Below are 12,793 nucleotides of genomic sequence, written 5' to 3'. Positions count from 1 at the left end.
GGAACTGAGAAGTCTCCCTCAGAAAATTCCCTGCCCTTCAGTGCTCAGGTTCAGCTCTTACAACTAAATCTGGTATGTGATAAACATATCGAATCCTTAAAGAACAGAGACTATGGCACTGAGCAGGTAGAAGTCTCAGCAGTACTTCCCTGACTCACAGTCCCTCCTGGAGGTGATCCTAAGGTGAAGCTCAAAGGTTTTATTAAGAATATAGACACCACAGGGGCGCCTTCCGGGATCGAGCCCCACATCAGGCTCCTCCACTGGGAGCCTGCTACTTCCTCTCCCACTCCCCCTGCTTGTGTTCCCTCTCTCACCGGCTGTCTCCCTCTGTCTAATAAATAAATAAATCTTAAAAAAAAAAAAAAAAGAATATAGACACCACAATGCAATGTCTGGTTTAAAACTTAATAGAGGGGAGAAAAATCTTAATAGAGGAGCTGCAAATGTACTGTTAAATTCCAACTGTCTCGCCTTAAGGCCTAAGAAACTATTTTGAATAAATGCTTCCATTTTGAGACATCTACATGGTATTTATAGGAGGATTATGAGTCAATTGAGTGAGTTATGATGCCAAAATGTACAAAGGAGTGAAAACTTTGATTGTTGTCCCTGTTGCCATATGTATAAAAACACCACAAAAGTCCCCAATGTTTGTGTTGCTAAAACATGGAAAACTGGGTTTGAACATTTTAAAGAAATGGTTTCATGTGGCAAATGTTAAATATAGTTTAGAATTACCTTTAGCGCCTTCTGAAAGCAATGCATCATTTGAACGAATATTCTCAGTTTTACATGCCGTCTAAGATGAGAATAGGCTGAATATGGGTACAGCCAAAGTCATCCTCATTGTTAAAACCAAGTTGAGATTATCTTGCATTAGATTTCACACTTGTTAACTTGGCTACAATTTCAAAAAAGAAAAATCCACTCTCCAGCAAGTCAATACTTGGAAACCTATCTAAAATGCCGTCCTTTGCTTCATGAAATGCCACTGCTCTGCAAACTCATTTTGCTACTTCAGTAACTAAAGCCTCTTGGATGGAGTCCAAGGCCAGCTCCGATTACATAGAATCCCACTCTAAAGGCAAGCGTGTCAGTAGGAGAAGAGCCTCACACCTGTTAGATGTTCCAGCCATGTCGTCTGAATTTGATGTGTCCATTGGATACATGCTCAGTGTTGAGAAATGCAGAGGTTGTGGCCCATTTGTGGCTCACCCCACTCTGTAGGAACCAAGGATGAGTTGGCAGGCCGAGAAGGGGAAGGAGTAAAAAATGCTTACTTCCTTTTCTCTTCCGTCTCTCCCTATTATCCCACTTCTAAAATGCCATGACAGCCCTACGTGTAAAGCAAGTAGTTTTAAAAGAATAACATATATTTAAATGAGTAACAGAGGCGTACCAGATGTTTTTGGCACCTAAAACAGCCTCAGTGAAAGGCAAAGCAGAGCAGAAACACACCAAAACAAGCAGGAAATAGAAAGTGACAATGAGTTCTACCAAGCCCTGCTTGTTTCATCTCCAAGTTATATGGCAGAGAGAAAGACTGAGTTCAGAAAAGGAGACCCTCTGGGCCATGAGTTTTTGGGATTTTCTAAATGTGCTCTGTTGAACTAGGTCTAGGACTTCTGCTTCATACCCTCCCTGCCACTCTCATTGCTCAATAAAATTATCTTTGATTACAACTTATCTTAAATTCTGTGCTTTCCAAAACCCTATCGAACCAAGAAAGTTTGGAGGTCTCATGAGTGCGGTTCAGTGGGTGTATATAGTCAAGGCTCTGTGGTTTCCTTTGCTCGTTGCAGATGATGTGTCTGAAGAGATATCCATGACATGACCTTAGTGTTTCCCTTTACCGTGGATTTTTTTTTTTTTTGTAACCACATTTCTTAGCAGCTGTCACTCAAAAGTCTAGTGACCTACGTTAGTACCAAACTGGCCTGTGATACACATTGGTCAGTCCAAACTATCATTGCTGGTTTAAAGAAGCATATCAAGCCCTCCTCCAGGCTAAATAAGAGCTTTGGATTTAGTATTCCCTATTTAATGATTTGCTTAAAATACAATCACCTTGCATGACTCACAAGTGAAAGCTAAGGCAGGTAACATTTATTCTAAACATACAGCTTCTGCTCTACCAGAAAAATAGGGGAAAGTACGACATTTAAGCATGCATGTGTTCTCTGCTAATAGTTGTATTATGAGATACTGGACTTTTCTGTGAAGATGGTAAATTTACATTATATGCAGGATTTCTAAGCTATTGCAATTTATTTTAAAAAGCATATATTGTGTAAGTATATTCTTCATGTTATTTTCCAGTTAAAGTTTACATAAAAATGACTATTAAAAAAAACATTTAAATTAATGCCTTTTATTTAAACGCTAATAACTTTTGGGTAGATAAATAACTTTGTCCTTAAGTTCATGACTCTATTGTCTACTTATTTTCATACCAACAAAACTATCTAACAGTGCTTTAAAAGTCCTCCCAGGAGCCTTGACCAAACTACCCATACTTGTTGACAATTTAAAAAGTGGGAATAATCATTAATTTATTCCAAAACTTGCAAAGATTGAGAAGAATTATTAATCTAAGAAGTCTTCACACCAAATTCATGATCCCACTACTGTACTTGGAGGTATTCTGCCAAGCTTCTTAGTTTGAAACCAGTTAATTGTCCTCATTTTAGATTTAAGATAACATAATAGGTAGTAGTCAATCTGTTCTTTCTGGTTTTAACACTTAAGAAGATTTTAGTCTTTGTTTTATTTTAATTATCCAATTAACTTCTTGGTTATACTGCTATCTTGGGACCAAAAACCTGCAAACGATTTTAGGCTTCATGTTAATAGCAGAAGGAGAATGGATCCTACCAACTACAATCCCGAAAGGGAATGGCTAAGCATGGATGTGATTTGAGTTCAAAAAGCAAAACTTAAAAAGATGAGATAGTGTGACAGATTAATTTCACATTTTTAAAATAATTTACAAAATGCTCCTATTTCCAGGTTGGAACTCTACCTTCGGGCGATCTAAGACTACACTATCCCATTAGAATAGTTGGTGATGTTGTCCGACACGCTTTGAATTAACCCATCAATTCAACCCATCAATTCACACTTTAGCATTCATAAGCTGCAAAATAAATTACTCTAAAAATAATTTGTCATTTGACACCTTCCAAAATGCCTTGAAAGGAAAAAAAAAAAATAATCTACTTTATTCCAGAGAGATGAAAGTGGGTGGGGTGGGGGAGGTGTAATAAAAATATCGTGCGCGGTGTACAGGGGAAATTAGTGTTTCCAGTAAAATTGCTTACCAAAAAAAAAAAAAAATGATTAAGGCCAGTAAGGAAACTTGACATTCGGGGCAGAATTCTTTCCCATTCTCCAGTACTATAGAGGGACTGACTTCAAGGTCCCTAAACAAATGGCCGAGTCGAAAAAAAATATTTTTAATTAAAAAAAATGCTTTTACGGTATTCCTTTCTCAGAAGGGAACTAAATCTACAGGACAGGAGAAGGCTTCAAACCCCACTATTTTTACTGCCTGAAGGCACAAGCCCTGCCTCCCAACAGCAGCCCTTGCTTTGTCCCACTTAAGTAAGTCTTGCAAAAAGGGTCTTCACATTAACTTGAGATAGTAGTGTTGCAGATGTAGGTGTCACCAAAACTCTAGCAAGTGTTGGGCTCAATGTGGGGTTGGGGTGCACCTCACGGTTGAATTAGAAATACGGGTGGTAAGGTGACAGCACCGCTTTCTCCTTGGGCAATGCTCAGGGTGGTGGTATCAGTTCAGAGTTGCTAAACGCTGAGGAGTTGAGAGAGAGAAGGGTAAAAGGACGGAGAATGGAGGAGGAGGGTGAGAAGGAAGGGAGGAGGGAGAGGAGGGAACAGAGGGGGGACGGTGAGAAAGGGGTAGAGCTACAGCACAGGGATAAGAATTCCAGGGCAGAGGCACGGAGCCCACCGCAGCACCATGTTCGCGGGCAGCCGAGACTTCTTCCAGAGCCTCCACAGCTCCCCAAACGTCCCAGCTGGGGCAACTGCCCAGGCGTCCTCCGCCCGCATGCGAGCATCTGCCCTTTTGGACGGTCTAACAACTCGCAGTGTCCCTACTCCTGCAGCGGTGGGGGCCTCACAGGGTGCTCAGCCTCCACACCCACCACCTCCATCCCCGCCCACCCACTCCTCCTCCCCCCCCACCTCCCTCACCTCCCCCCCTTCCTTCATCGTCCCTCCTTCTCCTGCCCCCCCTCGCTCCGGGCACCCTCAGACGGCAGCCCCCTCGGAGCGAAGCGCCCCAGCTACGCTGCATTTGTACGGTTCGGAGGCAGGGAGGCAGCAGCCACTTTCTGCCCGGCCGCTGGGGCTCGGGGTGCCAGCGCGGCCACCGGCGGAGCTTGGGGTGTCAGGGCGGCCGCGGGGAGCCATGATCTACTACACCGCAGTGCCAGCGTCAGGAACCTCCAGCGCCGGGCGGCCACTGCGGGACGCTCGGGGCCCCGCCCCCGCCCCCCAACGCAGCCCCAGACACAAACACCCGGCCCCCGGGCCCTCCCCAGCCTGAACTGAACCCGGGGACGCCACACACCCCCGCTGCCCGCGCGCGCGGCTCCCAGACTGGCTGCGCCCAGCCTCTTCGTCGGCGCGCCGCCACCACCACGCAGCCCTCCGGCCTGGCCTCCCCCAGTTGCTCGCCCACAGCTTCGCGGCCGCCCCCAAACGCCTCAGACTGGGAGACCGGGAAGTAAACCCCCGGGACTCGACTCCCCGAATCACCTGCATTTGCATTTCTTATGTAATGCACTGCAAGTTTCCCGGTTGGAGCCTTTGGAATAGGGGCGCATGATCACCGGAACCTGAAGCTGGGACCCACAGCCCGGCTCATCCCACCCGCGAGACCCGGGCGCAGGGTTTTGACACTGCTTTTTAAAAGGGGAGAGTTAAATTGCATATTTGGGGGGGCCGGGCTTGCCTTCTCCGTCTGGGGTTCCCCCAAGCATAAGCCCAGCTCAAGTATTCCCAGTGGCAGGAGGTGTCGAAGGCAGACGGGGGAATGAGTTAATACTCGTGCTCGGAGAGCTAGACGGGGGAGGGAGGCGGGGGCTGACGGAGGAGCGGGGCCGCGAGGGAGAGGGCCTCTTTTACTTTGGTAAAGGTGATGGGGTGGCGAATATTGTGCAAGCTAATCAGAAAGTCTAGAGCAGGTCCTCGGCACCTAGCTACGTCCCTGAACCTGCAGCAGAAGTAAGGAGAGCTCTCGGTTCGTCCTCCTGGCAACTACCGAAGCTTCAGCTGCCTCGGGCAAAACCTTAAGCCACAGCCCTTCAATATTCCACCAAACATAGGCAACCAAATACATTAAAAAAAAAAAAAAAAAGTTTCCTCCTCCCTCCTAGTGATGGATTGTGTCACAGCCAAGAGATGCTGATAATGGTTTTCAGGCTCAGAGACGCCGATCCAGCTGTTACTTGTTTATCCATCAACACCTCTATATGCAACACTGTCCTGGTTCCTTTTCTGTTTCCCCTGCCTTCCTGCATAGCAGAACTGCAGATCTAGCTCAATGAGCAAGACAGGTTATTATGAGGAAAAACATAACATGATGCATGTTTTGCTTACCAGTTGGGTTCTTGTTTTTCTTAAGACTCTTGCCACAAAGACACTGCAGCATATGCGTTCCTTTGCTGAAAATGTTCCAAAGAAACCACATTGATTTGGGCGAAAAGCAATCCAGCAGCTTAGACACCCTGAGAAAGAAGAGATCCTTGTGGTTGCATAATAATAATTTGAAATCAGTTCTCCTGAAGAGGGGCACCGGTTTTACCATAGGAAAAACGATAATATTCCGGATCTTCTCCCAGTTTTTTCCCCTCACGTGGTATATTTCTTTGAGACTTCTCAGTGATTGTTTTTTTTCGGCCAGGGTGAATGATTTATCCCCCTCGATCACCACTGGATTATTACCAAAGGGTTGGAAAAAAAATCCTTTTTCAGCATGAAGCCAAACAAAAAAGCAAAGAAATCCCAACAGAGACCAGAACTAATCAGAGAGAACAGTAATGCACAAAAGATCCCCAAAGAGAAAACCATAGCCTTTTACTTGATCGCTATGAAGATGGGTGGGTCTGCAGAAGGCAAACAGGATTCATCTCACTGAGAGAAGACTGCCATTGTGTAGCCCCTAGGAGAGAAGAAAAAAAAAAAAAAGGAAAGAAAGAAAGAAAGAAGAAAAAAAAGAAAAAAAAAAAAAAAACACCAGCACACACACATACACCAATACCACCTCCGAGATCGAGTCTGACAGCCGAAGACAGAGCCTCCCTTCTCCCAGTGTCGATTTTTTTTTTTTTTATAATCAATCGCCAGTGCTCAGTGGGATCGGATTGAACCTGCAGTTCTCAATCACCATGAAGAAAAGATGCAAATCCAGGTGCCCCCTCCCCTTGTCAGGCTGGTAGTAGGTAGAGAGCGCCACAGATCCCCTTCCTCCTTCCCGTCACTCTCCCAGTTTCCAACAACGGTGAGCATGAGGAAAATCTCCCCTCCGGATTCCTCGCCCAGCCTCGGATGTGAGTTACAGGCATTAGAGGGAGGAGGAGGAGGAGTTGAAGTTTGCATTGAAAAGACTGGCTTTCCATGACGTAGCCACGTGCTTTCAGACCCGTCACCAGTGAGATGCTTCAACCCGCCCGGGGAGGGCAGTGTCACTGCAGTCTCTCCACTACTTTCCCCCTGGAAGTCCCCCATCTCAGGCACCCAGCCCCAGCCCTGGACCCTCTCCCTCCTCTGCCCAGAATGAGTCGGCGGGCTGCTTGCTCCTGGAGCCATCTAACAGAGCCTTCTGCTAAAAGTGAATTTTGAAAAGGAAAATTAACAATTATAATTAGTAAACCTTAGAAAATACGTGAGAGGGAAGGGGTTTGAAGAGAAACAGTAGTTTAAGACCACCCCTCACAGCCAAAATGAGCTCCACCTTACCTACATTTACAAAAACAGCATAGAAAGCCTCTAAAATATCAAGGAAAACTCAAGTTCCTTTAGTTCTTTTTATTTGAATTCTACTTAGAGTGCTGTTTGAAAAATACAGACTAGGCATATGACAAATATGTACTTACAGAAACAGCCTGTTAAAAAGACAACCACTAAAATCTAGGTGGCAAACTATATTTTGATGGAGAGGGCCATATGAGAAAAGTTAATGCCTTTTCTAGACACAGTCCATTATCTTCAAATAATTTTTTGAACAGAAAGGACTCTGCTTAGATTACGCCCTAATTCATTGCTTGTTTCTGCACCCATTAATTGAACTAACATTAAGTTCACTTTCATTTCCTTCTCATCTACACTAATATACAACCGTGTCACCTGCCACCACCATCTAACCTAACAAAATGGGCAAATTTTCTTTTTCACCACTATATAACCCAGTTTCCTGCTTCCTCAGAAAATTAAAAGATTTAAGGCAGAACTAAAGATTTTGTCTTATTTGGGGGGAAATATACAATGTATAAAATACACAAACTATTGCAAAGAATAATATCACAAACTCCAATGCACTCACAACTCAAATTAATAAATGTTAGCATTTCAACGTATTTGTGACCTGAGCATTTCAGAAAAGTATAATTGACCTCTCTCACTCTTATTAAGTAAATGAATTAGAGTTATGCCAATTTATTTCCACTTTATGGAAAACTGACATAAAATTTTTAACTAATTTAAAAATATATCCTCAGGGGTGCCTGGGTGGCTCAGTCAGTTAAGCATCTGCCTTCGGCTCAGGTCATGATCTCAGGGTCCTGGGATTGAGCCCCACATCAGGCTCCGCACTCGGGGGGAATCTGCCTCTCTCTCTCCCCCTGCTCATTCTCTCTCTCTCAAATAAATAAAATCTTTTAAAAAATAAAAATATGTTTTCAGAGGCTCCATTTTAATTCCAAAAAAATTAAATTCTCAAAATGCCTCTACTGCAAGGGATATTAAACTATCTTATAAACAAAGAGCTGTTGATTTATGTTGTTGAGGATTAGGAGAAGAAATTGACTTTCAAAAAATTAACCCCCTGATTTTCGGTTATCAAAAAATAAAAAATGTAATAACTTTCCCACTGCTAGAGTTTTCTAATATTTGATAGGCATTTTGAGATGTCAAAATTTGCATTCAATACCTAGAACCCTTTGGGGAAACAGTCAATTTTAGGTAAGATAGAAAAAGTATCTAAAACAGGTATATTCTATTAAAGTTAGGAAACTGGAAAGTTAAACAGTGATGCCTTCGATGTGCCAAAACAGTCATGTCATAAAGTTCAAAGAAATTACCAAGATTAACGGCAGTCTAAATAAAGTTTGGGAAATAAAGAAAGAGGGAATACTAAGAGTCTATGAAAGCAATGCCAAATGACTTAGGAGAAGCAGGCTGAAAAAAAAAAAATGAAAAGCAGAATTCCTTTTTGAAAAAGGAAAAATGGGATAGCATTGCCAAATAATTAGGAAAGCAGTTTTTATATTAATCAATCAGGGACAAATACCATATCCCGCTTCTGGTGTTCTGTCATGGGTTCCAGAATATCCCAATATGGACAGATGCCAGAGAAACAGTTGAATCAAAAATATTCTCCTATCAAGTTCTTCTGAATTCACATTGCTCTAAGGTTCTATAAAAGCTTGCTGAGTTCCCTGAGGTATTTCACAAGTAGAGTAAAATCTGGGGAGATGTTCTGTAATTATTGAAACTTTTTACATGCTAAGTTTGTGTAAAAAGAACACTTCTCATACTGATTCTTCTTGCATTTCCAAACTGGACTCTCTTCTTTACATCACGACCATGAATCTGATCCCTCCTCAAATAAAGATTTACTGCCAGAAAGCTGTGGTTTGTTTTCCTATATATTGGTGGAAAACTTATTACAACTTTGTCCCATCACCTTAGGAACAACATAAAAGGTCATTACTGTGACTACTATTTATTGAGAATCTATTATGCCAGGCACTGTGTTAGTTGCTTCTCATCTTTTATGTTATTTAAAGGAAAGAGAAATCTTTTAGTATAATGTATGAGATTTCTATAGTTCTTTTCTATTTTTATTGATACATTATTTTCTTATGTTACATAGGCTATTATTAACATTATCAAACAAAACAAAACAAAAAACTTTACCAAATATTTTTGTCTGGAAAATATGGCCTAACCCTGGTTCCAAAGGACTTGCAATTTCTGATGACCTCTGAGTCACCCAATTCAATTATTCAACCATTATTTATTGAGCATTGCCCCCTCCCCCCTGCCATGAAAGTAACTATACCCTATGTTGCATGCTAACCCATAAAGTTAAACCAGCTCTCCAGTTACACAATAAAGAAGACCTAGAGTAGTCCAAGAATCAACACAGGTTTCAAGTAGTCCAGAATCACCATCTCCAGTTTAGGGATGATCCGAAGATACTTACACTGACCTGAGTTCAGACCATTATTTAAGTTGTGTTTTGGAAGATATCAAAATTGTTACTTGGGCTTTGCCATGCTACAAATCACTATTAAATGACAAAAACTAAAACTATTAGAAAAAAATACAAGCTTTAGAACACATGTAAGTAAAGCTAAAATGAGGAAAGCTTCATCATCACTGTAAAAATTAACAGTAAATTGTAGCATATGTAGGTAGAAAAGACTGTTTTCATTAGGCTGAGGTAAAATAAACCCATTACTCACAATCAAGGTCATCTAAAAATTAAACATATCTACAGTACATCATAGTTAACTAACCTAAAGATAAGTATAATGACTAGAATTTCAGAACACAATAAACTATACATTTTAGTTTAGTACAGAACATGTGAACTTTCATGAGATTAAGCATCAAACGTCTTTGTAACTGTCTTAGCATGCTTTTTCTAATTATTTCCAGTAGTTACTTTTCTATATCATTCTTTCTTTTAGTAATAAAACCCCACTCCCCACCACAGTTTTGGAAGGGCACATGGCTACCCAGGTAAAGAAGAGAATTCCCCACCTCGGGCACAACAAAGTTGTGATCATGTGACTGGATTCTGACCAATGAGATGGGAGCAGAAGAAGACTTCCTGGTCACATTTTTCAAAGGAAGTTGCTTGTCTTCCTTTTGTCCTTTCTATGAGCTGAAAGGAATGGTGTGAGCAGCTTTGACAGCACAGACAGACACACACCCCAGGAATGAAGTACCGAGATAGAAGAAACGGTCAGAACAGCCAACCTGTCCTTGACTGCCCTCTTACCTCTGCACTTTAGGTGACAGAGAAAGAAACTTTTATTTTGTTTGAGCCACTGTATTTTGTGTGAATTTGTCACAGCAGCTTATTCTCTCTACTATCTTAGGGACTGGTCTGCAATTAATAACAGCACACTTATATTTGGGTTACGTATGTTAAAAGGATAAAGAACACAAGTACGTCACTTACAAACTATCACTTTATTCACAGCCTACGACTCTCCTTTCCATTCACCAAAGCAGCTACTGATCTCTTAGCTGCCTTTTATAAACTCTCCTGCTTATCCTCACTGCCAGGGCAAACATCCCATTGTCAGATCTTACTTCCTTTGTCTCCTTCTCTGCCCTGCTCCCTGCCCATCAGATGTAACCTATGACAGTTTGGAGCTTATGACCATAACAATAAAGCTTTGATCACGGTAAGGAGAAGAAAGACAGAGGGCATAGTGATTGGAAGAAAGAGTAGGTCAGAAAGAGGAAAAGAAGACCAGTGTGTACACGAAGACCTCCATGTCTATATTTACCTTGTAAGCCTTTTTCAAAAAGATGGTGCCTTTTGTTGTTTGCACACTTATGCCTTTTCTATTGTTGCTGTTAACGCTTATCATCACTTTTTAAGGGATGATTCTGAATTCCGCATCACTGTACCACTCATTAGTACCATTTCCCCCGTCCCCATGTGCCCACACTGACTCATGGCTTACAAAATCTCTGTTGCTCTGTCCTACAGGGAACAGTCTGGAAAGGCAACTTCAGTCCTTCTCTCTGACCCCTCCCAATTTCTTAATGATGAAGGAATGACTTAAGTAGCCCAGCCCCTTCTTCTCTCTCTTTCTTTGGATCTGTCTGCCTGCAAAAAGTTTTCAGACTCCTGTCCTTCAGCTCTTCTCTGTGGGAAACACTGAGTCAGCCTCAGAGCCCACAGCCTGTCTTCTGGAAGCAGGTCTGGAAACTGGTTTCTCTCTGTACTCCTCAGGGGGCTTGGAGCAAACATTGTCAGTGCCCCATATAGATGGCTTTCATTCTGCCATATCAGTGTTCTAGTTGATTTCCAGCTTCCAGTATCTCCATCTCTGAACCTGGGGGATTTTTTTTTTTTCCCAGCCATGAAAGGCCCCTCTGTCCAGGTACTCATAGAAAAGCCTGGAAATTAACACTCCTTAGGAGAATTTCTCCATGATGAAACACCCAGCTCCCTTACCTCTTGGGAGGGATAATGATGAGGCATGCGTTTTGCATCCTTTCCCAGAGTTTCCCTGTGGGATTGAGACAGTCTCCCACTGGGATTGTTGGCTTATCAACATACTATTGGCCCTCTCCCCTTCCCCAGATCCATTCCTCACTCATCTGCTCTATTCTCTCCCAAATACATTACTTACACGACATCCTCTGTAAAAACTCATACCACTACAGGGTTAAAGAGAAAAGCAGGGGTTCTGGGTAAATGTGCCTGCACTCTAGAAGCAAACTCTTCCTTGAGTGTTCATTGAAGTTTCCAGATGGAGAGGTAATATTTGGTGAGACCAATTATTGCCCAAAGGTTAAGTTTCATTCCCCCAAACAACCTCATCAGTAATAAAACTAATATTTATTTCTATCTTTCTAATTTGTGTGGCCACATTCCCTTGTTGAATCTAAACTCAGAAGCGGAGAAAAGAGGCAGGATTAATTACTACCTCATAAGACCCCCAAATACTAGAAAATAATGTAAGAGAAAAATCCCCATCTTTGTTCCTATTATGTTCAGAGAGTATAATCCTAAAACAGTAAGGAACCTGCCAAGAGACACAGGCAAATGCAGGTGAATTCCCCTGAGTGCTCAGAAATATGAGCTTCTCTTGGCAAAATGCCACAAAGCTTCATTTCTCACCTAAAGGAACTTTCTCTCAGCCCATATGGATTAAATATGCCTGGCAGTAAAGCCCCAGTTTCCTACACAGCCTCAGGGAGAATCCAGGGACCCTCCTTTGCATCCTCTGAGGCAGGTGGGAACTGACATTATACAAGCAGGATTTCCCCTAAATAATTGGAGGGGCTCTGCAGATGGGCTATCATATCAATGTCTCTAGACCCTTACAACATTTAATCTTCTTTAGTGTGACTTAATTTCAAAACGAGTTAAATATCTTTACTAAAAGCAAATCAAAGCAATGGCAACTTCTTTACAGACTACTTCAAGCTACACTCCACTTTCTCCCCATTAACCCAAAATTTTGTTATGTCTTATTCTAGGAAAGTATGCTCGAGTTGAAAACCACTGTCATTTATGATTTGAAGTGTTCTCAAGGGAAACTACATTTTCTGTAAATAGGATCCTGTTCCTTTTCTCTAGAACTCTTGAATAGGACAACTTTGGATATATCATTTTTAATTTACAGGAGAAATTTGTCCACTCAACTTTCTCCATTTGGGAAGAGACATATATTCAAAAATTCAGAATATTATTTATTGTGGACAATAGTCCAGCTTCTAAAATTTGCATACCTGGGACTATGAATTAACACTATGGAATACATGCCTGAAGAGCAGAGGGAGGCACACC

Source organism: Ursus americanus, chromosome 10 (genome assembly GCF_024610735.1).
Source record: "Ursus americanus isolate L20-20 chromosome 10, mUrsAme1.1.p, whole genome shotgun sequence".
In the NCBI taxonomy this organism is placed as follows: Eukaryota; Metazoa; Chordata; class Mammalia; order Carnivora; family Ursidae; genus Ursus; species Ursus americanus.
This window is presented reverse-complemented; position numbering follows the sequence as displayed.